The 23,685-nt window shown below is 41.5% G+C and overlaps 1 pseudogene; it reads right to left on the bottom strand.

Annotated features, from left to right (window-relative positions):
• The window catches only part of LOC147998611 (amine sulfotransferase-like), a 75,977-nt pseudogene extending 52,497 nt beyond the window's left edge, over positions 1 to 23,480 (bottom strand).
• Positions 23,481 to 23,685: the final 205 nt, after the last annotated feature.

Here is a 23,685-nt window from a genome sequence, read left to right as displayed (position 1 = left end):
AACCAGGGAAAATTTTCGCGAATGGATTTGCAGTTTCTAAGCGAATTCTCTTCCTTTCAAGCGGATTTACTTGTACAAAGCGTAGATTTCAAGATAAAGGCGGGGGACATTTTCGTGATTGGAACTGCACTTTCTAAGCGAATTCTCTTCGTTTCCACTGGGAATCTATTGTAGCAGACGTAGTTTTCTTTATACAGGCAGGGAAGGTTTTCGCAAACGGAGCTGCACTTTCTAAGCAAATTCTCTTCGTTCCTACGGGATTCACTTGTAGGAACTGTAGATTTCAAGATATAGGCAGGGGAAATTTTCGTGATTGGAACTGCACTTTTTAATCGGATTCTCTTCGTTCCAAGCGGGATTCCCTTGCATCAGGTGTAGTATTCAAGACATAGAGTGGGAAAGTTTTCACAAATGGAGCTGTTGTTTCTTAGCGTATTCTATTCCTTCCAACGGGAACTCACTTGTATCAGGCATAGTTCTCTGTATATTACCAGGGAAAATTTTCGCGAATGGACCTGCATTTTCTCAGCGAATTCTCTTACTTCCGAGCGGGATTCAATTGTACGAAGTGTAGATTTCAAGATATAGGCAGGGGAAATTTTCGCGATTGGAACTGCACTTTTTAAGCGAATTCTCTTCCTTCCAAGTGGGACTCACTTGCAAGAGGCGTAGTTTTTAAGATATAGAGTGGGAAACTTTTCGGATATGGAGCTGTTGTTTCTAAGCGAATTCACTACGTTCCAAAGCGGACTCACTTGTATCAGGCATAGTTCTCTATATATACCCAGGGAAAATTTTCGCGAATGGAGATGCAGTTTCTAAGTAAATTGTCTTCGTTCGAAGCGGGACTCACTTGTATGAGGCATGGTTTTCAAGATATACTCTGGGCAGTTTTTCACAATTGGAGCTGCAGTCTGTAAGCGAATTCTCTTCATTCCAAGTGGGACTCTGTGGCATAGTTTTGTTGATATGGGCAGGGAAGTTTTTCGCAATTGTAGCTGCAGTTTCTAAGAGAATTCTCTTCCTTCCAAGACGGACTGTACTGTAGCAGGCGTAGGAGTTTTGATACAGGCATCGAAATTTTTCACGAACGGAGCTATAGTTTCTAAGCGAATTCTCTTCATTCCGAGTGGGAACCACTTGTAGTGGCGTATTTTTCATGATATAGCCAGAGAAAGTTTTCCTTTACGGAGCTGCAATTTCTAAGCGAATTCTCTTCGTTCCAAGCGGGACTCACTTGTACGAAGCGTAGATTTCATAATATAGGCAGCGGAAATTTTCGCGATGGGAACTGCACTTTTTAAGGGAATTCTCTTCCTTCCAAGTGGGACTCACTTGCATGAAGCGTACGTTCTAAGATATAGAGTGGGAAACTTTTCGGATATGGAGCTGTTGTTTCTAAGCGAATTCACTACGTTCCAAGGCGGACTCACTTGTATCAGGCATAGTTCTATATATAGCGAGGGAAAATTTTCACGAATGGAGATGCTGTTTCTAAGCGAATTGTCTTCGTTCGAAGCGGGACTCACTTGTATGAGGCATGGTTTTCAAGATATACTCTGGGCAGTTTTTCACAATTGGAGCTGCAGTCTGTAAGCGAATTCTCTTCATTCCAAGTGGGACTCTATGGCATAGTTTTGTTGATATGGGCAGGGAAGTTTTTCGCAATTGTAGCTGCAGTTTCTAAGAGAATTCTCTTCCTTCCAAGACGGACTCTACTGTAGCAGGCGTAGGTTTTTTGATACAGGCATGGAAATTTTTCACGAACGGAGGTATAGTTTCTAAGCGAATTCCTTCGTTCAGCGTGGGAACCACTTGTAGTGGCGTATTTTTCATGATATAGCCAGGGAAAGTTTTCCTTTACGGAGCTGCTATTTTTAATCGAATTCTTTTCGTTCCAAGCGGGACTCATTTGTAGAAAGCGTAGATTTCCAGATATACGCAGGGGAAATTATTGCGATTGGAACTGCACTTTTTAAGCGAATTCTCTTCTTTCCAAGCAGGACTCACTTGCATGAAGCGTAGTTTTCAAGACATAGAGTGTGAAAGTTTTCGGAAATGGAGCTATAGTTTCTAAGCAAATTCTCTTCGTTTCATGGGTTACACATTTGTATCAGGCATAGTGCTCTATATATAGGCAGGGAAAATTTTCACGAATGGAGCTGCAGGTTCTCAGCGAATTCTCTTCCTTCCAAGCGGATTCACTTGTACAAAGCGTAGACTTCAAGATATAGGAAGGGGAAATTTTCGCGATTGGAACTGCACTTTTTAAGCGAATTCTCTTCGTTCCAAGCGGGACTCACTTGCATCAAGCGTAGTTTTTAAGATATAGAGTGGGAAAGTTTTCGGAAATGGAGCTATAGTTTCTAAGCGAATTCTCTTCGTTTCAAGGGTTTACTCACTTGTATCAAGCATAGTGCTCTATATATAGGCAGGGAAAATTTTCGCGAATGGAGCTACAGTTTCTAAACGAATTCTCTTCGTTTCCACTGGGAATCTATTGTAGCAGACATAGTTTTCTTTTCTTTATATAGGCAGGGAAGGTGTTCGCAAATGGAGCTGCACTTTCTAAGCAAATTCTCTTCGTTCCTAGCGGGATTCCCTTGTAGGAAGCATAGATTTCAAGATATACGTAGGGGAAATTTTCGCGATTGGAACTGCACTTTTTAAGTGAATTTTCTTCATTCCAAGCGCGACTCTATTGTAGCAGGCGTACTTTTCAAGATATAGGCAGTGCAGGTTTTCAGGAATGGAGCTGCATTTTCTAAGTGAATTCTCTTCGTTCCTAGCGGGATTCACTTGTAGGAAGTGTAGATTTCAAGATATAGAGTTGGAAAGTTTTCTGAAATGGAGCTGTTATTTCTAAGCGAATTCTATTCCTTCCAAGGGGGACTCACTTGTATCAGGCATAGTTCTCTGTATATAACCAGGGAAAATTTTCGCGAATGGATTTGCAGTTTCTAAGCGAATTCTCTTCCTTTCAAGCGGATTTACTTGTACAAAGCGTAGATTTCAAGATAAAGGCGGGGGACATTTTCGTGATTGGAACTGCACTTTCTAAGCGAATTCTCTTCGTTTCCACTGGGAATCTATTGTAGCAGACGTAGTTTTCTTTATACAGGCAGGGAAGGTTTTCGCAAACGGAGCTGCACTTTCTAAGCAAATTCTCTTCGTTCCTACGGGATTCACTTGTAGGAACTGTAGATTTCAAGATATAGGCAGGGGAAATTTTCGTGATTGGAACTGCACTTTTTAATCGGATTCTCTTCGTTCCAAGCGGGATTCCCTTGCATCAGGTGTAGTATTCAAGACATAGAGTGGGAAAGTTTTCACAAATGGAGCTGTTGTTTCTTAGCGTATTCTATTCCTTCCAACGGGAACTCACTTGTATCAGGCATAGTTCTCTGTATATTACCAGGGAAAATTTTCGCGAATGGACCTGCATTTTCTCAGCGAATTCTCTTACTTCCGAGCGGGATTCAATTGTACGAAGTGTAGATTTCAAGATATAGGCAGGGGAAATTTTCGCGATTGGAACTGCACTTTTTAAGCGAATTCTCTTCCTTCCAAGTGGGACTCACTTGCAAGAGGCGTAGTTTTTAAGATATAGAGTGGGAAACTTTTCGGATATGGAGCTGTTGTTTCTAAGCGAATTCACTACGTTCCAAAGCGGACTCACTTGTATCAGGCATAGTTCTCTATATATACCCAGGGAAAATTTTCGCGAATGGAGATGCAGTTTCTAAGTAAATTGTCTTCGTTCGAAGCGGGACTCACTTGTATGAGGCATGGTTTTCAAGATATACTCTGGGCAGTTTTTCACAATTGGAGCTGCAGTCTGTAAGCGAATTCTCTTCATTCCAAGTGGGACTCTGTGGCATAGTTTTGTTGATATGGGCAGGGAAGTTTTTCGCAATTGTAGCTGCAGTTTCTAAGAGAATTCTCTTCCTTCCAAGACGGACTGTACTGTAGCAGGCGTAGGAGTTTTGATACAGGCATCGAAATTTTTCACGAACGGAGCTATAGTTTCTAAGCGAATTCTCTTCATTCCGAGTGGGAACCACTTGTAGTGGCGTATTTTTCATGATATAGCCAGAGAAAGTTTTCCTTTACGGAGCTGCAATTTCTAAGCGAATTCTCTTCGTTCCAAGCGGGACTCACTTGTACGAAGCGTAGATTTCATAATATAGGCAGCGGAAATTTTCGCGATGGGAACTGCACTTTTTAAGGGAATTCTCTTCCTTCCAAGTGGGACTCACTTGCATGAAGCGTAGGTTCTAAGATATAGAGTGGGAAACTTTTCGGATATGGAGCTGTTGTTTCTAAGCGAATTCACTACGTTCCAAGGCGGACTCACTTGTATCAGGCATAGTTCTATATATAGCGAGGGAAAATTTTCACGAATGGAGATGCTGTTTCTAAGCGAATTGTCTTCGTTCGAAGCGGGACTCACTTGTATGAGGCATGGTTTTCAAGATATACTCTGGGCAGTTTTTCACAATTGGAGCTGCAGTCTGTAAGCGAATTCTCTTCATTCCAAGTGGGACTCTATGGCATAGTTTTGTTGATATGGGCAGGGAAGTTTTTCGCAATTGTAGCTGCAGTTTCTAAGAGAATTCTCTTCCTTCCAAGACGGACTCTACTGTAGCAGGCGTAGGTTTTTTGATACAGGCATGGAAATTTTTCACGAACGGAGGTATAGTTTCTAAGCGAATTCCTTCGTTCAGCGTGGGAACCACTTGTAGTGGCGTATTTTTCATGATATAGCCAGGGAAAGTTTTCCTTTACGGAGCTGCTATTTTTAATCGAATTCTTTTCGTTCCAAGCGGGACTCATTTGTAGAAAGCGTAGATTTCCAGATATACGCAGGGGAAATTATTGCGATTGGAACTGCACTTTTTAAGCGAATTCTCTTCTTTCCAAGCAGGACTCACTTGCATGAAGCGTAGTTTTCAAGACATAGAGTGTGAAAGTTTTCGGAAATGGAGCTATAGTTTCTAAGCAAATTCTCTTCGTTTCATGGGTTACACATTTGTATCAGGCATAGTGCTCTATATATAGGCAGGGAAAATTTTCACGAATGGAGCTGCAGGTTCTCAGCGAATTCTCTTCCTTCCAAGCGGATTCACTTGTACAAAGCGTAGACTTCAAGATATAGGAAGGGGAAATTTTCGCGATTGGAACTGCACTTTTTAAGCGAATTCTCTTCGTTCCAAGCGGGACTCACTTGCATCAAGCGTAGTTTTTAAGATATAGAGTGGGAAAGTTTTCGGAAATGGAGCTATAGTTTCTAAGCGAATTCTCTTCGTTTCAAGGGTTTACTCACTTGTATCAAGCATAGTGCTCTATATATAGGCAGGGAAAATTTTCGCGAATGGAGCTACAGTTTCTAAACGAATTCTCTTCGTTTCCACTGGGAATCTATTGTAGCAGACATAGTTTTCTTTTCTTTATATAGGCAGGGAAGGTGTTCGCAAATGGAGCTGCACTTTCTAAGCAAATTCTCTTCGTTCCTAGCGGGATTCCCTTGTAGGAAGCATAGATTTCAAGATATACGTAGGGGAAATTTTCGCGATTGGAACTGCACTTTTTAAGTGAATTTTCTTCATTCCAAGCACGACTCTATTGTAGCAGGCGTACTTTTCAAGATATAGGCAGTGCAGGTTTTCAGGAATGGAGCTGCATTTTCTAAGTGAATTCTCTTAGTTCCTAGCGGGATTCACTTGTAGGAAGTGTAGATTTCAAGATATAGAGTTGGAAAGTTTTCTGAAATGGAGCTGTTATTTCTAAGCGAATTCTATTCCTTCCAAGGGGGACTCACTTGTATCAGGCATAGTTCTCTGTATATAACCAGGGAAAATTTTCGCGAATGGATTTGCAGTTTCTAAGCGAATTCTCTTCCTTTCAAGCGGATTTACTTGTACAAAGCGTAGATTTCAAGATAAAGGCGGGGGACATTTTCGTGATTGGAACTGCACTTTCTAAGCGAATTCTCTTCGTTTCCACTGGGAATCTATTGTAGCAGACGTAGTTTTCTTTATACAGGCAGGGAAGGTTTTCGCAAACGGAGCTGCACTTTCTAAGCAAATTCTCTTCGTTCCTACGGGATTCACTTGTAGGAACTGTAGATTTCAAGATATAGGCAGGGGAAATTTTCGTGATTGGAACTGCACTTTTTAATCGGATTCTCTTCGTTCCAAGCGGGATTCCCTTGCATCAGGTGTAGTATTCAAGACATAGAGTGGGAAAGTTTTCACAAATGGAGCTGTTGTTTCTTAGCGTATTCTATTCCTTCCAACGGGAACTCACTTGTATCAGGCATAGTTCTCTGTATATTACCAGGGAAAATTTTCGCGAATGGACCTGCATTTTCTCAGCGAATTCTCTTACTTCCGAGCGGGATTCAATTGTACGAAGTGTAGATTTCAAGATATAGGCAGGGGAAATTTTCGCGATTGGAACTGCACTTTTTAAGCGAATTCTCTTCCTTCCAAGTGGGACTCACTTGCAAGAGGCGTAGTTTTTAAGATATAGAGTGGGAAACTTTTCGGATATGGAGCTGTTGTTTCTAAGCGAATTCACTACGTTCCAAAGCGGACTCACTTGTATCAGGCATAGTTCTCTATATATACCCAGGGAAAATTTTCGCGAATGGAGATGCAGTTTCTAAGTAAGTTGTCTTCGTTCGAAGCGGGACTCACTTGTATGAGGCATGGTTTTCAAGATATACTCTGGGCAGTTTTTCACAATTGGAGCTGCAGTCTGTAAGCGAATTCTCTTCATTCCAAGTGGGACTCTGTGGCATAGTTTTGTTGATATGGGCAGGGAAGTTTTTCGCAATTGTAGCTGCAGTTTCTAAGAGAATTCTCTTCCTTCCAAGACGGACTGTACTGTAGCAGGCGTAGGAGTTTTGATACAGGCATCGAAATTTTTCACGAACGGAGCTATAGTTTCTAAGCGAATTCTCTTCATTCCGAGTGGGAACCACTTGTAGTGGCGTATTTTTCATGATATAGCCAGAGAAAGTTTTCCTTTACGGAGCTGCAATTTCTAAGCGAATTCTCTTCGTTCCAAGCGGGACTCACTTGTACGAAGCGTAGATTTCATAATATAGGCAGCGGAAATTTTCGCGATGGGAACTGCACTTTTTAAGGGAATTCTCTTCCTTCCAAGTGGGACTCACTTGCATGAAGCGTAGGTTCTAAGATATAGAGTGGGAAACTTTTCGGATATGGAGCTGTTGTTTCTAAGCGAATTCACTACGTTCCAAGGCGGACTCACTTGTATCAGGCATAGTTCTATATATAGCGAGGGAAAATTTTCACGAATGGAGATGCTGTTTCTAAGCGAATTGTCTTCGTTCGAAGCGGGACTCACTTGTATGAGGCATGGTTTTCAAGATATACTCTGGGCAGTTTTTCACAATTGGAGCTGCAGTCTGTAAGCGAATTCTCTTCATTCCAAGTGGGACTCTATGGCATAGTTTTGTTGATATGGGCAGGGAAGTTTTTCGCAATTGTAGCTGCAGTTTCTAAGAGAATTCTCTTCCTTCCAAGACGGACTCTACTGTAGCAGGCGTAGGTTTTTTGATACAGGCATGGAAATTTTTCACGAACGGAGGTATAGTTTCTAAGCGAATTCCTTCGTTCAGCGTGGGAACCACTTGTAGTGGCGTATTTTTCATGATATAGCCAGGGAAAGTTTTCCTTTACGGAGCTGCTATTTTTAATCGAATTCTTTTCGTTCCAAGCGGGACTCATTTGTAGAAAGCGTAGATTTCCAGATATACGCAGGGGAAATTATTGCGATTGGAACTGCACTTTTTAAGCGAATTCTCTTCTTTCCAAGCAGGACTCACTTGCATGAAGCGTAGTTTTCAAGACATAGAGTGTGAAAGTTTTCGGAAATGGAGCTATAGTTTCTAAGCAAATTCTCTTCGTTTCATGGGTTACACATTTGTATCAGGCATAGTGCTCTATATATAGGCAGGGAAAATTTCCACGAATGGAGCTGCAGGTTCTCAGCGAATTCTCTTCCTTCCAAGCGGATTCACTTGTACAAAGCGTAGACTTCAAGATATAGGAAGGGGAAATTTTCGCGATTGGAACTGCACTTTTTAAGCGAATTCTCTTCGTTCCAAGCGGGACTCACTTGCATCAAGCGTAGTTTTTAAGATATAGAGTGGGAAAGTTTTCGGAAATGGAGCTATAGTTTCTAAGCGAATTCTCTTCGTTTCAAGGGTTTACTCACTTGTATCAAGCATAGTGCTCTATATATAGGCAGGGAAAATTTTCGCGAATGGAGCTACAGTTTCTAAACGAATTCTCTTCGTTTCCACTGGGAATCTATTGTAGCAGACATAGTTTTCTTTTCTTTATATAGGCAGGGAAGGTGTTCGCAAATGGAGCTGCACTTTCTAAGCAAATTCTCTTCGTTCCTAGCGGGATTCCCTTGTAGGAAGCATAGATTTCAAGATATACGTAGGGGAAATTTTCGCGATTGGAACTGCACTTTTTCAGTGAATTTTCTTCATTCCAAGCGCGACTCTATTGTAGCAGGCGTACTTTTCAAGATATAGGCAGTGCAGGTTTTCAGGAATGGAGCTGCATTTTCTAAGCGAATTCTCTTCGTTCCTAGCGGGATTCACTTGTAGGAAGTGTGGATTTCAAGATATAGAGTTGGAAAGTTTTCTGAAATGGAGCTGTTATTTCTAAGCGAATTCTATTCCTTCCAAGGGGGACTCACTTGTATCAGGCATAGTTCTCTGTATATAACCAGGGAAAATTTTCGCGAATGGATTTGCAGTTTCTAAGCGAATTCTCTTCCTTTCAAGCGGATTTACTTGTACAAAGCGTAGATTTCAAGATAAAGGCGGGGGACATTTTCGTGATTGGAACTGCACTTTCTAAGCGAATTCTCTTCGTTTCCACTGGGAATCTATTGTAGCAGACGTAGTTTTCTTTATACAGGCAGGGAAGGTTTTCGCAAACGGAGCTGCACTTTCTAAGCAAATTCTCTTCGTTCCTACGGGATTCACTTGTAGGAACTGTAGATTTCAAGATATAGGCAGGGGAAATTTTCGTGATTGGAACTGCACTTTTTAATCGGATTCTCTTCGTTCCAAGCGGGATTCCCTTGCATCAGGTGTAGTATTCAAGACATAGAGTGGGAAAGTTTTCACAAATGGAGCTGTTGTTTCTTAGCGTATTCTATTCCTTCCAACGGGAACTCACTTGTATCAGGCATAGTTCTCTGTATATTACCAGGGAAAATTTTCGCGAATGGACCTGCATTTTCTCAGCGAATTCTCTTACTTCCGAGCGGGATTCAATTGTACGAAGTGTAGATTTCAAGATATAGGCAGGGGAAATTTTCGCGATTGGAACTGCACTTTTTAAGCGAATTCTCTTCCTTCCAAGTGGGACTCACTTGCAAGAGGCGTAGTTTTTAAGATATAGAGTGGGAAACTTTTCGGATATGGAGCTGTTGTTTCTAAGCGAATTCACTACGTTCCAAAGCGGACTCACTTGTATCAGGCATAGTTCTCTATATATACCCAGGGAAAATTTTCGCGAATGGAGATGCAGTTTCTAAGTAAGTTGTCTTCGTTCGAAGCGGGACTCACTTGTATGAGGCATGGTTTTCAAGATATACTCTGGGCAGTTTTTCACAATTGGAGCTGCAGTCTGTAAGCGAATTCTCTTCATTCCAAGTGGGACTCTGTGGCATAGTTTTGTTGATATGGGCAGGGAAGTTTTTCGCAATTGTAGCTGCAGTTTCTAAGAGAATTCTCTTCCTTCCAAGACGGACTGTACTGTAGCAGGCGTAGGAGTTTTGATACAGGCATCGAAATTTTTCACGAACGGAGCTATAGTTTCTAAGCGAATTCTCTTCATTCCGAGTGGGAACCACTTGTAGTGGCGTATTTTTCATGATATAGCCAGAGAAAGTTTTCCTTTACGGAGCTGCAATTTCTAAGCGAATTCTCTTCGTTCCAAGCGGGACTCACTTGTACGAAGCGTAGATTTCATAATATAGGCAGCGGAAATTTTCGCGATGGGAACTGCACTTTTTAAGGGAATTCTCTTCCTTCCAAGTGGGACTCACTTGCATGAAGCGTAGGTTCTAAGATATAGAGTGGGAAACTTTTCGGATATGGAGCTGTTGTTTCTAAGCGAATTCACTACGTTCCAAGGCGGACTCACTTGTATCAGGCATAGTTCTATATATAGCGAGGGAAAATTTTCACGAATGGAGATGCTGTTTCTAAGCGAATTGTCTTCGTTCGAAGCGGGACTCACTTGTATGAGGCATGGTTTTCAAGATATACTCTGGGCAGTTTTTCACAATTGGAGCTGCAGTCTGTAAGCGAATTCTCTTCATTCCAAGTGGGACTCTATGGCATAGTTTTGTTGATATGGGCAGGGAAGTTTTTCGCAATTGTAGCTGCAGTTTCTAAGAGAATTCTCTTCCTTCCAAGACGGACTCTACTGTAGCAGGCGTAGGTTTTTTGATACAGGCATGGAAATTTTTCACGAACGGAGGTATAGTTTCTAAGCGAATTCCTTCGTTCAGCGTGGGAACCACTTGTAGTGGCGTATTTTTCATGATATAGCCAGGGAAAGTTTTCCTTTACGGAGCTGCTATTTTTAATCGAATTCTTTTCGTTCCAAGCGGGACTCATTTGTAGAAAGCGTAGATTTCCAGATATACGCAGGGGAAATTATTGCGATTGGAACTGCACTTTTTAAGCGAATTCTCTTCTTTCCAAGCAGGACTCACTTGCATGAAGCGTAGTTTTCAAGACATAGAGTGTGAAAGTTTTCGGAAATGGAGCTATAGTTTCTAAGCAAATTCTCTTCGTTTCATGGGTTACACATTTGTATCAGGCATAGTGCTCTATATATAGGCAGGGAAAATTTCCACGAATGGAGCTGCAGGTTCTCAGCGAATTCTCTTCCTTCCAAGCGGATTCACTTGTACAAAGCGTAGACTTCAAGATATAGGAAGGGGAAATTTTCGCGATTGGAACTGCACTTTTTAAGCGAATTCTCTTCGTTCCAAGCGGGACTCACTTGCATCAAGCGTAGTTTTTAAGATATAGAGTGGGAAAGTTTTCGGAAATGGAGCTATAGTTTCTAAGCGAATTCTCTTCGTTTCAAGGGTTTACTCACTTGTATCAAGCATAGTGCTCTATATATAGGCAGGGAAAATTTTCGCGAATGGAGCTACAGTTTCTAAACGAATTCTCTTCGTTTCCACTGGGAATCTATTGTAGCAGACATAGTTTTCTTTTCTTTATATAGGCAGGGAAGGTGTTCGCAAATGGAGCTGCACTTTCTAAGCAAATTCTCTTCGTTCCTAGCGGGATTCCCTTGTAGGAAGCATAGATTTCAAGATATACGTAGGGGAAATTTTCGCGATTGGAACTGCACTTTTTCAGTGAATTTTCTTCATTCCAAGCGCGACTCTATTGTAGCAGGCGTACTTTTCAAGATATAGGCAGTGCAGGTTTTCAGGAATGGAGCTGCATTTTCTAAGCGAATTCTCTTCGTTCCTAGCGGGATTCACTTGTAGGAAGTGTGGATTTCAAGATATAGAGTTGGAAAGTTTTCTGAAATGGAGCTGTTATTTCTAAGCGAATTCTATTCCTTCCAAGGGGGACTCACTTGTATCAGGCATAGTTCTCTGTATATAACCAGGGAAAATTTTCGCGAATGGATTTGCAGTTTCTAAGCGAATTCTCTTCCTTTCAAGCGGATTTACTTGTACAAAGCGTAGATTTCAAGATAAAGGCGGGGGACATTTTCGTGATTGGAACTGCACTTTCTAAGCGAATTCTCTTCGTTTCCACTGGGAATCTATTGTAGCAGACGTAGTTTTCTTTATACAGGCAGGGAAGGTTTTCGCAAACGGAGCTGCACTTTCTAAGCAAATTCTCTTCGTTCCTACGGGATTCACTTGTAGGAACTGTAGATTTCAAGATATAGGCAGGGGAAATTTTCGTGATTGGAACTGCACTTTTTAATCGGATTCTCTTCGTTCCAAGCGGGATTCCCTTGCATCAGGTGTAGTATTCAAGACATAGAGTGGGAAAGTTTTCACAAATGGAGCTGTTGTTTCTTAGCGTATTCTATTCCTTCCAACGGGAACTCACTTGTATCAGGCATAGTTCTCTGTATATTACCAGGGAAAATTTTCGCGAATGGACCTGCATTTTCTCAGCGAATTCTCTTACTTCCGAGCGGGATTCAATTGTACGAAGTGTAGATTTCAAGATATAGGCAGGGGAAATTTTCGCGATTGGAACTGCACTTTTTAAGCGAATTCTCTTCCTTCCAAGTGGGACTCACTTGCAAGAGGCGTAGTTTTTAAGATATAGAGTGGGAAACTTTTCGGATATGGAGCTGTTGTTTCTAAGCGAATTCACTACGTTCCAAAGCGGACTCACTTGTATCAGGCATAGTTCTCTATATATACCCAGGGAAAATTTTCGCGAATGGAGATGCAGTTTCTAAGTAAATTGTCTTCGTTCGAAGCGGGACTCACTTGTATGAGGCATGGTTTTCAAGATATACTCTGGGCAGTTTTTCACAATTGGAGCTGCAGTCTGTAAGCGAATTCTCTTCATTCCAAGTGGGACTCTGTGGCATAGTTTTGTTGATATGGGCAGGGAAGTTTTTCGCAATTGTAGCTGCACTTTCTAAGAGAATTCTCTTCCTTCCAAGACGGACTGTACTGTAGCAGGCGTAGGAGTTTTGATACAGGCATCGAAATTTTTCACGAACGGAGCTATAGTTTCTAAGCGAATTCTCTTCATTCCGAGTGGGAACCACTTGTAGTGGCGTATTTTTCATGATATAGCCAGAGAAAGTTTTCCTTTACGGAGCTGCAATTTCTAAGCGAATTCTCTTCGTTCCAAGCGGGACTCACTTGTACGAAGCGTAGATTTCATAATATAGGCAGCGGAAATTTTCGCGATGGGAACTGCACTTTTTAAGGGAATTCTCTTCCTTCCAAGTGGGACTCACTTGCATGAAGCGTAGGTTCTAAGATATAGAGTGGGAAACTTTTCGGATATGGAGCTGTTGTTTCTAAGCGAATTCACTACGTTCCAAGGCGGACTCACTTGTATCAGGCATAGTTCTATATATAGCGAGGGAAAATTTTCACGAATGGAGATGCTGTTTCTAAGCGAATTGTCTTCGTTCGAAGCGGGACTCACTTGTATGAGGCATGGTTTTCAAGATATACTCTGGGCAGTTTTTCACAATTGGAGCTGCAGTCTGTAAGCGAATTCTCTTCATTCCAAGTGGGACTCTATGGCATAGTTTTGTTGATATGGGCAGGGAAGTTTTTCGCAATTGTAGCTGCAGTTTCTAAGAGAATTCTCTTCCTTCCAAGACGGACTCTACTGTAGCAGGCGTAGGTTTTTTGATACAGGCATGGAAATTTTTCACGAACGGAGGTATAGTTTCTAAGCGAATTCCTTCGTTCAGCGTGGGAACCACTTGTAATGGCGTATTTTTCATGATATAGCCAGGGAAAGTTTTCCTTTACGGAGCTGCTATTTTTAATCGAATTCTTTTCGTTCCAAGCGGGACTCATTTGTAGAAAGCGTAGATTTCCAGATATACGCAGGGGAAATTATTGCGATTGGAACTGCACTTTTTAAGCGAATTCTCTTCTTTCCAAGCAGGACTCACTTGCATGAAGCGTAGTTTTCAAGACATAGAGTGTGAAAGTTTTCGGAAATGGAGCTATAGTTTCTAAGCAAATTCTCTTCGTTTCATGGGTTACACATTTGTATCAGGCATAGTGCTCTATATATAGGCAGGGAAAATTTTCACGAATGGAGCTGCAGGTTCTCAGCGAATTCTCTTCCTTCCAAGCGGATTCACTTGTACAAAGCGTAGACTTCAAGATATAGGAAGGGGAAATTTTCGCGATTGGAACTGCACTTTTTAAGCGAATTCTCTTCGTTCCAAGCGGGACTCACTTGCATCAAGCGTAGTTTTTAAGATATAGAGTGGGAAAGTTTTCGGAAATGGAGCTATAGTTTCTAAGCGAATTCTCTTCGTTTCATGGGTTTACACACTTGTATCAAGCATAGTGCTCTATATATAGGCAGGGAAAATTTTCGCGAATGGAGCTACAGTTTCTAATCGAATTCTCTTCGTTTCCACTGGGAATCTATTGTAGCAGACATAGTTTTCTTTTCTTTATATAGGCAGGGAAGGTGTTCGCAAATGGAGCTGCACTTTCTAAGCAAATTCTCTTCGTTCCTAGCGGGATTCACTTGTAGGAAGCATAGATTTCAAGATATACGTAGGGGAAATTTTCGCGATTGGAACTGCACTTTTTCAGTGAATTTTCTTCATTCCAAGCGCGACTCTATTGTAGCAGGCGTACTTTTCAAGATATAGGCAGTGCAGGTTTTCAGGAATGGAGCTGCATTTTCTAAGCGAATTCTCTTCGTTCCTAGCGGGATTCACTTGTAGGAAGTGTAGATTTCAAGATATAGAGTTGGAAAGTTTTCTGAAATGGAGCTGTTATTTCTAAGCGAATTCTATTCCTTCCAAGGGGGACTCACTTGTATCAGGCATAGTTCTCTGTATATAACCAGGGAAAATTTTCGCGAATGGATTTGCAGTTTCTAAGCGAATTCTCTTCCTTTCAAGCGGATTTACTTGTACAAAGCGTAGATTTCAAGATAAAGGCGGGGGACATTTTCGTGATTGGAACTGCACTTTCTAAGCGAATTCTCTTCGTTTCCACTGGGAATCTATTGTAGCAGACGTAGTTTTCTTTATACAGGCAGGGAAGGTTTTCGCAAACGGAGCTGCACTTTCTAAGCAAATTCTCTTCGTTCCTACGGGATTCACTTGTAGGAACTGTAGATTTCAAGATATAGGCAGGGGAAATTTTCGTGATTGGAACTGCACTTTTAATCGGATTCTCTTCGTTCCAAGCGGGATTCCCTTGCATCAGGTGTAGTATTCAAGACATAGAGTGGGAAAGTTTTCAGAAATGGAGCTGTTGTTTCTTAGCGTATTCTATTCCTTCCAACGGGAACTCACTTGTATCAGGCATAGTTCTCTGTATATTACCGGGGAAAATTTTCGCGAATGGACCTGCATTTTCTCAGTGAATTCTCTTACTTCCGAGCGGGATTCAATTATACGAAGTGTAGATTTCAAGATATAGGCAGGGGAAATTTTCGCGATTGGAACTGCACTTTTTAAGCGAATTCTCTTCCTTCCAAGTGGGACTCACTTGCAAGAGGCATAGTTTTTAAGATATAGAGTGGGAAACTTTTCGGATATGGAGCTGTTGTTTCTAAGCGAATTCACTACGTTCCAAGGCGGACTCATTTGTATCAGGCATAGTTCTATATATAGCGAGGGAAAATTTTCACGAATGGAGATGCTGTTTCTAAGCGAATTGTCTTCGTTCGAAGCGGGACTCACTTGTATGAGGCATGGTTTTCAAGATATACTCTGGGCAGTTTTTCACAATTGGAGCTGCAGTCTGTAAGCGAATTCTCTTCATTCCAAGTGGGACTCTATGGCATAGTTTTGTTGATATGGGCAGGGAAGTTTTTCGCAATTGTAGCTGCAGTTTCTAAGAGAATTCTCTTCCTTCCAAGACGGACTCTACTGTAGCAGGCGTAGGTTTTTTGATACAGGCATGGAAATTTATCACGAACGGAGGTATAGTTTCTAAGCGAATTCCTTCGTTCAGCGTGGGAACCACTTGTAGTGGCGTATTTTTCATGATATAGCCAGGGAAAGTTTTCCTTTACGGAGCTGCTATTTTTAATCGAATTCTTTTCGTTCCAAGCGGGACTCATTTGTAGAAAGCGTAGATTTCCAGATATACGCAGGGGAAATTATTGCGATTGGAACTGCACTTTTTAAGCGAATTCTCTTCTTTCCAAGCAGGACTCACTTGCATGAAGCGTAGTTTTCAAGACATAGAGTGTGAAAGTTTTCGGAAATGGAGCTATAGTTTCTAAGCAAATTCTCTTCGTTTCATGGGTTACACATTTGTATCAGGCATAGTGCTCTATATATAGGCAGGGAAAATTTTCACGAATGGAGCTGCAGGTTCTCAGCGAATTCTCTTCCTTCCAAGCGGATTCACTTGTACAAAGCGTAGACTTCAAGATATAGGAAGGGGAAATTTTCGCGATTGGAACTGCACTTTTTAAGCGAATTCTCTTCGTTCCAAGCGGGACTCACTTGCATCAAGCGTAGTTTTTAAGATATAGAGTGGGAAAGTTTTCGGAAATGGAGCTATAGTTTCTAAGCGAATTCTCTTCGTTTCAAGGGTTTACTCACTTGTATCAAGCATAGTGCTCTATATATAGGCAGGGAAAATTTTCGCGAATGGAGCTACAGTTTCTAAACGAATTCTCTTCGTTTCCACTGGGAATCTATTGTAGCAGACATAGTTTTCTTTATATAGGCAGGGAAGGTGTTCGCAAATGGAGCTGCACTTTCTAAGCAAATTCTCTTCGTTCCTAGCGGGATTCCCTTGTAGGAAGCATAGATTTCAAGATATACGTAGGGGAAATTTTCGCGATTGGAACTGCACTTTTTCAGTGAATTTTCTTCATTCCAAGCGCGACTCTATTGTAGCAGGCGTACTTTTCAAGATATAGGCAGTGCAGGTTTTCAGGAATGGAGCTGCATTTTCTAAGCGAATTCTCTTCGTTCCTAGCGGGATTCACTTGTAGGAAGTGTAGATTTCAAGATATAGAGTTGGAAAGTTTTCTGAAATGGAGCTGTTATTTCTAAGCGAATTCTATTCCTTCCAAGGGGGACTCACTTGTATCAGGCATATTTCTCTGTATATAACCAGGGAAAATTTTCGCGAATGGATTTGCAGTTTCTAAGCGAATTCTCTTCCTTTCAAGCGGATTTACTTGTACAAAGCGTAGATTTCAAGATAAAGGCGGGGGACATTTTCGTGATTGGAACTGCACTTTCTAAGCGAATTCTCTTCGTTTCCACTGGGAATCTATTGTAGCAGACGTAGTTTTCTTTATACAGGCAGGGAAGGTTTTCGCAAACGGAGCTGCACTTTCTAAGCAAATTCTCTTCGTTCCTACGGGATTCACTTGTAGGAACTGTAGATTTCAAGATATAGGCAGGGGAAATTTTCGTGATTGGAACTGCACTTTTTAATCGGATTCTCTTCGTTCCAAGCGGGATTCCCTTGCATCAGGTGTAGTATTCAAGACATAGAGTGGGAAAGTTTTCACAAATGGAGCTGTTGTTTCTTAGCGTATTCTATTCCTTCCAACGGGAACTCACTTGTATCAGGCATAGTTCTCTGTATATTACCAGGGAAAATTTTCGCGAATGGACCTGCATTTTCTCAGCGAATTCTCTTACTTCCGAGCGGGATTCAATTGTACGAAGTGTAGATTTCAAGATATAGGCAGGGGAAATTTTCGCGATTGGAACTGCACTTTTTAAGCGAATTCTCTTCCTTCCAAGTGGGACTCACTTGCAAGAGGCATAGTTTTTAAGATATAGAGTGGGAAACTTTTCGGATATGGAGCTGTTGTTTCTAAGCGAATTCACTACGTTCCAAAGCGGACTTACTTGTATCAGGCATAGTTCTCTATATATACCCAGGGAAAATTTTCGCGAATGGAGATGCAGTTTCTAAGTAAATTGTCTTCGTTCGAAGCGGGACTCACTTGTATGAGGCATGGTTTTCAAGATATACTCTGGGCAGTTTTTCACAATTGGAGCTGCAGTCTGTAAGCGAATTCTCTTCATTCCAAGTGGGACTCTGTGGCATAGTTTTGTTGATATGGGCAGGGAAGTTTTTCGCAATTGTAGCTGCAGTTTCTAAGAGAATTCTCTTCCTTCCAAGACGGACTGTACTGTAGCAGGCGTAGGAGTTTTGATACAGGCATCGAAATTTTTCACGAACGGAGCTATAGTTTCTAAGCGAATTCTCTTCATTCCGAGTGGGAACCACTTGTAGTGGCGTATTTTTCATGATATAGCCAGAGAAAGTTTTCCTTTACAGAGCTGCAATTTCTAAGCGAATTCTCTTCGTTCCAAGCGGGACTCACTTGTACGAAGCGTAGATTTCATAATATAGGCAGCGGAAATTTTCGCGATGGGAACTGCACTTTTTAAGGGAATTCTCTTCCTTCCAAGTGGGACTCACTTGCATGAAGCGTAGGTTCTAAGATATAGAGTGGGAAAATTTTCTGATATGGAGCTGTTGTTTCTAAGCGAATTCACTACGTTCCAAGGCGGACTCACTTGTATCAGGCATAGTTCTATATATAGCGATGGAAAATTTTCACGAATGGAGATGCTGTTTCTAAGCGAATTGTCTTCGTTTGAAGCGGGACTCACTTGTATGAGGCATGGTTTTCAAGATATACTCTGGGCAGTTTTTCACAATTGGAGGTGCAGTCTGTAAGCGAATTCTCTTCATTCCAAGTGGGACTCTATGGCATAGTTTTGTAGATATGGGCAGGGAAGTTTTTCGCAATTGTAGCTGCAGTTTCTAAGAGAATTCTCTTCCTTCCAAGACGGACTCTACTGTAGCAGGCGTAGGTTTTTTGATACAGGCATGGAAATTTTTCACGAACGGAGGTATAGTTTCTAAGCGAATTCCTTCGTTCCGCGTGGGAACCACTTGTAGTGGCGTATTTTTCATGATATAGCCAGGGAAAGTTTTCCTTTATGGAGCTGCTATTTTTAATCGAATTCTTTTCGTTCCAAGCGGGACTCATTTGTAGAAAGCGTAGATTTCCAGATATACGCAGGGGAAATTATTGCGATTGGAACTGCACTTTTTAAGCGAATTCTCTTCTTTCCAAGCAGGACTCACTTGCATGAAGCGTAGTTTTCAAGACATAGAGTGTGAAAGTTTTCGGAAATGGAGCTATAGTTTCTAAGCAAATTCTCTTCGTTTCATGGGTTACACATTTGTATCAGGCATAGTGCTCTATATATAGGCAGGGAAAATTTTCGCGAATGGAGCTGCAGGTTCTCAGCGAATTCTCTTCCTTCCAAGCGGATTCACTTGTACAAAGCGTAGACTTCAAGATATAGGAAGGGGAAATTTTCGCGATTGGAACTGCACTTTTTAAGCGAATTCTCTTCGTTCCAAGCGGGACTCACTTGCATCAAGCGTAGTTTTTAAGATATAGAGTGGGAAAGTTTTCGGAAATGGAGCTATAGTTTCTAAGCGAATTCTCTTCGTTTCAAGGGTTTACTCACTTGTATCAAGCATAGTGCTCTATATATAGGCAGGGAAAATTTTCGCGAATGGAGCTACAGTTTCTAAACGAATTCTCTTCGTTTCCACTGGGAATCTATTGTAGCAGACATAGTTTTCTTTATATAGGCAGGGAAGGTGTTCGCAAATGGAGCTGCACTTTCTAAGCAAATTCTCTTCGTTCCTAGCGGGATTCCCTTGTAGGAAGCATAGATTTCAAGATATACGTAGGGGAAATTTTCGCGATTGGAACTGCACTTTTTCAGTGAATTTTCTTCATTCCAAGCGCGACTCTATTGTAGCAGGTGTACTTTTCAAGATATAGGCAGTGCAGGTTTTCAGGAATGGAGCTGCATTTTCTAAGCGAATTCTCTTCGTTCCTAGCGGGATTCACTTGTAGGAAGTGTGGATTTCAAGATATAGAGTTGGAAAGTTTTCTGAAATGGAGCTGTTATTTCTAAGCGAATTCTATTCCTTCCAAGGGGGACTCACTTGTATCAGGCATAGTTCTCTGTATATAACCAGGGAAAATTTTCGCGAATGGATTTGCAGTTTCTAAGCGAATTCTCTTCCTTTCAAGCGGATTTACTTGTACAAAGCGTAGATTTCAAGATAAAGGCGGGGGACATTTTCGTGATTGGAACTGCACTTTCTAAGCGAATTCTCTTCGTTTCCACTGGGAATCTATTGTAGCAGACGTAGTTTTCTTTATACAGGCAGGGAAGGTTTTCGCAAACGGAGCTGCACTTTCTAAGCAAATTCTCTTCGTTCCTACGGGATTCACTTGTAGGAACTGTAGATTTCAAGATATAGGCAGGGGAAATTTTCGTGATTGGAACTGCACTTTTTAATCGGATTCTCTTCGTTCCAAGCGGGATTCCCTTGCATCAGGTGTAGTATTCAAGACATAGAGTGGGAAAGTTTTCACAAATGGAGCTGTTGTTTCTTAGCGTATTCTATTCCTTCCAACGGGAACTCACTTGTATCAGGCATAGTTCTCTGTATATTACCGGGGAAAATTTTCGCGAATGGACCTGCATTTTCTCAGCGAATTCTCTTACTTCCGAGCGGGATTCAATTGTACGAAGTGTAGATTTCAAGATATAGGCAGGGGAAATTTTCGCGATTGGAACTGCACTTTTTAATCGGATTCTCTTCGTTCCAAGCGGGATTCCCTTGCATCAGGTGTAGTATTCAAGACATAGAGTGGGAAAGTTTTCACAAATGGAGCTGTTGTTTCTTAGCGTATTCTATTCCTTCCAACGGGAACTCACTTGTATCAGGCATAGTTCTCTGTATATTACCGGGGAAAATTTTCGCGAATGGACCTGCATTTTCTCAGCGAATTCTCTTACTTCCGAGCGGGATTCAATTGTACGAAGTGTAGATTTCAAGATATAGGCAGGGGAAATTTTCGCGATTGGAACTGCACTTTTTAAGCGAATTCTCTTCCTTCCAAGTGGGACTCACTTGCAAGAGGCATAGTTTTTAAGATATAGAGTGGGAAACTTTTCGGATATGGAGCTGTTGTTTCTAAGCGAATTCACTACGTTCCAAAGCGGACTCATTTGTATCAGGCATAGTTCTATATATAGCGAGGGAAAATTTTCACGAATGGAGATGCTGTTTCTAAGCGAATTGTCTTCGTTCGAAGCGGGACTCACTTGTATGAGGCATGGTTTTCAAGATATACTCTGGGCAGTTTTTCACAATTGGAGCTGCAGTCTGTAAGCGAATTCTCTTCATTCCAAGTGGGACTCTATGGCATAGTTTTGTTGATATGGGCAGGGAAGTTTTTCGCAATTGTAGCTGCAGTTTCTAAGAGAATTCTCTTCCTTCCAAGACGGACTCTACTGTAGCAGGCGTAGGTTTTTTGATACAGGCATGGAAATTTTTCACGAACGGAGGTATAGTTTCTAAGCGAATTCCTTCGTTCAGCGTGGGAACCACTATTAGTGGCGTATTTTTCATGATATAGCCAGGGAAAGTTTTCCTTTACGGAGCTGCTATTTTTAATCGAATTCTTTTCGTTCCAAGCGGGACTCATTTGTAGAAAGCGTAGATTTCCAGATATACGCAGGGGAAATTATTGCGATGGGAACTGCACTTTTTAAGCGAATTCTCTTCTTTCCAAGCAGGACTCACTTGCATGAAGCGTAGTTTTCAAGACATAGAGTGTGAAAGTTTTCGGAAATGGAGCTATAGTTTCTAAGCAAATTCTCTTCGTTTCATTGGTTACACATTTGTATCAGGCATAGTGCTCTATATATAGGCAGGGAAAATTTTCACGAATGGAGCTGCAGGTTCTCAGCGAATTCTCTTCCTTCCAAGCGGATTCACTTGTACAAAGCGTAGACTTCAAGATATAGGAAGGGGAAATTTTCGCGATTGGAACTGCACTTTTTAAGCGAATTCTCTTCGTTCCAAGCGGGACTCACTTGCATCAAGCGTAGTTTTTAAGATATAGAGTGGGAAAGTTTTCGGAAATGGAGCTATAGTTTCTAATTGAATTCTCTTCGTTTCAAGGGTTTACTCACTTGTATCAAGCATAGTGCTCTATATATAGGCAGGGAAAATTTTCGCGAATGGAGCTACAGTTTCTAAACGAATTCTCTTCGTTTCCACTGGGAATCTATTGTAGCAGACATAGTTTTCTTTTCTTTATATAGGCAGGGAAGGTGTTCGCAAATGGAGCTGCACTTTCTAAGCAAATTCTCTTCGTTCCTAGCGGGATTCCCTTGTAGGAAGCATAGATTTCAAGATATACGTAGGGGAAATTTTCGCGATTGGAACTGCACTTTTTCAGTGAATTTTCTTCATTCCAAGCGCGACTCTATTGTAGCAGGCGTACTTTTCAAGATATAGGCAGTGCAGGTTTTCAGGAATGGAGCTGCATTTTCTAAGCGAATTCTCTTCGTTCCTAGCGGGATTCACTTGTAGGAAGTGTAGATTTCAAGATATAGAGTTGGAAAGTTTTCTGAAATGGAGCTGTTATTTCTAAGCGAATTCTATTCCTTCCAAGGGGGACTCACTTGTATCAGGCATATTTCTCTGTATATAACCAGGGAAAATTTTCGCGAATGGATTTGCAGTTTCTAAGCGAATTCTCTTCCTTTCAAGCGGATTTACTTGTACAAAGCGTAGATTTCAAGATAAAGGCGGGGGACATTTTCGTGACTGGAACTGCACTTTCTAAGCGAATTCTCTTCGTTTCCACTGGGAATCTATTGTAGCAGACGTAGTTTTCTTTATACAGGCAGGGAAGGTTTTCGCAAACGGAGCTGCACTTTCTAAGCAAATTCTCTTCGTTCCTACGGGATTCACTTGTAGGAACTGTAGATTTCAAGATATAGGCAGGGGAAATTTTCGTGATTGGAACTGCACTTTTTAATCGGATTCTCTTCGTTCCAAGCGGGATTCCCTTGCATCAGGTGTAGTATTCAAGACATAGAGTGGGAAAGTTTTCACAAATGGAGCTGTTGTTTCTTAGCGTATTCTATTCCTTCCAACGGGAACTCACTTGTATCAGGCATAGTTCTCTGTATATTACCAGGGAAAATTTTCGCGAATGGATCTGCATTTTCTCAGCGAATTCTCTTACTTCCGAGCGGGATTCAATTGTACGAAGTGTAGATTTCAAGATATAGGCAGGGGAAATTTTCGCGATTGGAACTGCACTTTTTAAGCGAATTCTCTTCCTTCCAAGTGGGACTCACTTGCAAGAGGCGTAGTTTTTAAGATATAGAGTGGGAAACTTTTCGGATATGGAGCTGTTGTTTCTAAGCGAATTCACTACGTTCCAAAGCGGACTCACTTGTATCAGGCATAGTTCTCTATATATACCCAGGGAAAATTTTCGCGAATGGAGATGCAGTTTCTAAGTAAATTGTCTTCGTTCGAAGCGGGACTCACTTGTATGAGGCATGGTTTTCAAGATATACTCTGGGCAGTTTTTCACAATTGGAGCTGCAGTCTGTAAGCGAATTCTCTTCATTCCAAGTGGGACTCTGTGGCAGAGTTTTGTTGATATGGGCAGGGAAGTTTTTCGCAATTGTAGCTGCAGTTTCTAAGAGAATTCTCTTCCTTCCAAGACGGACTGTACTGTAGCAGGCGTAGGAGTTTTGATACAGGCATCGAAATTTTTCACGAACGGAGCTATAGTTTCTAAGCGAATTCTCTTCATTCCGAGTGGGAACATCTTGTAGTGGCGTATTTTTCATGATATAGCCAGGGAAAGTTTTCCTTTACGGAGCTGCAATTTCTAAGCGAATTCTCTTCGTTCCAAGCGGGACTCACTTGTACGAAGCGTAGATTTCATAATATAGGCAGCGGAAATTTTCGCGATGGGAACTGCACTTTTTAAGGGAATTCTCTTCCTTCCAAGTGGGACTCACTTGCATGAAGCGTAGTTTCTAAGATATAGAG

Source organism: Rattus norvegicus, chromosome 20, assembly GCF_021556685.1.
Source record: "Rattus norvegicus strain SHRSP/BbbUtx chromosome 20, alternate assembly SHRSP_T2T, whole genome shotgun sequence".
In the NCBI taxonomy this organism is placed as follows: domain Eukaryota; kingdom Metazoa; phylum Chordata; class Mammalia; order Rodentia; family Muridae; genus Rattus; species Rattus norvegicus.
This window is presented reverse-complemented; position numbering and strand designations above follow the sequence as displayed.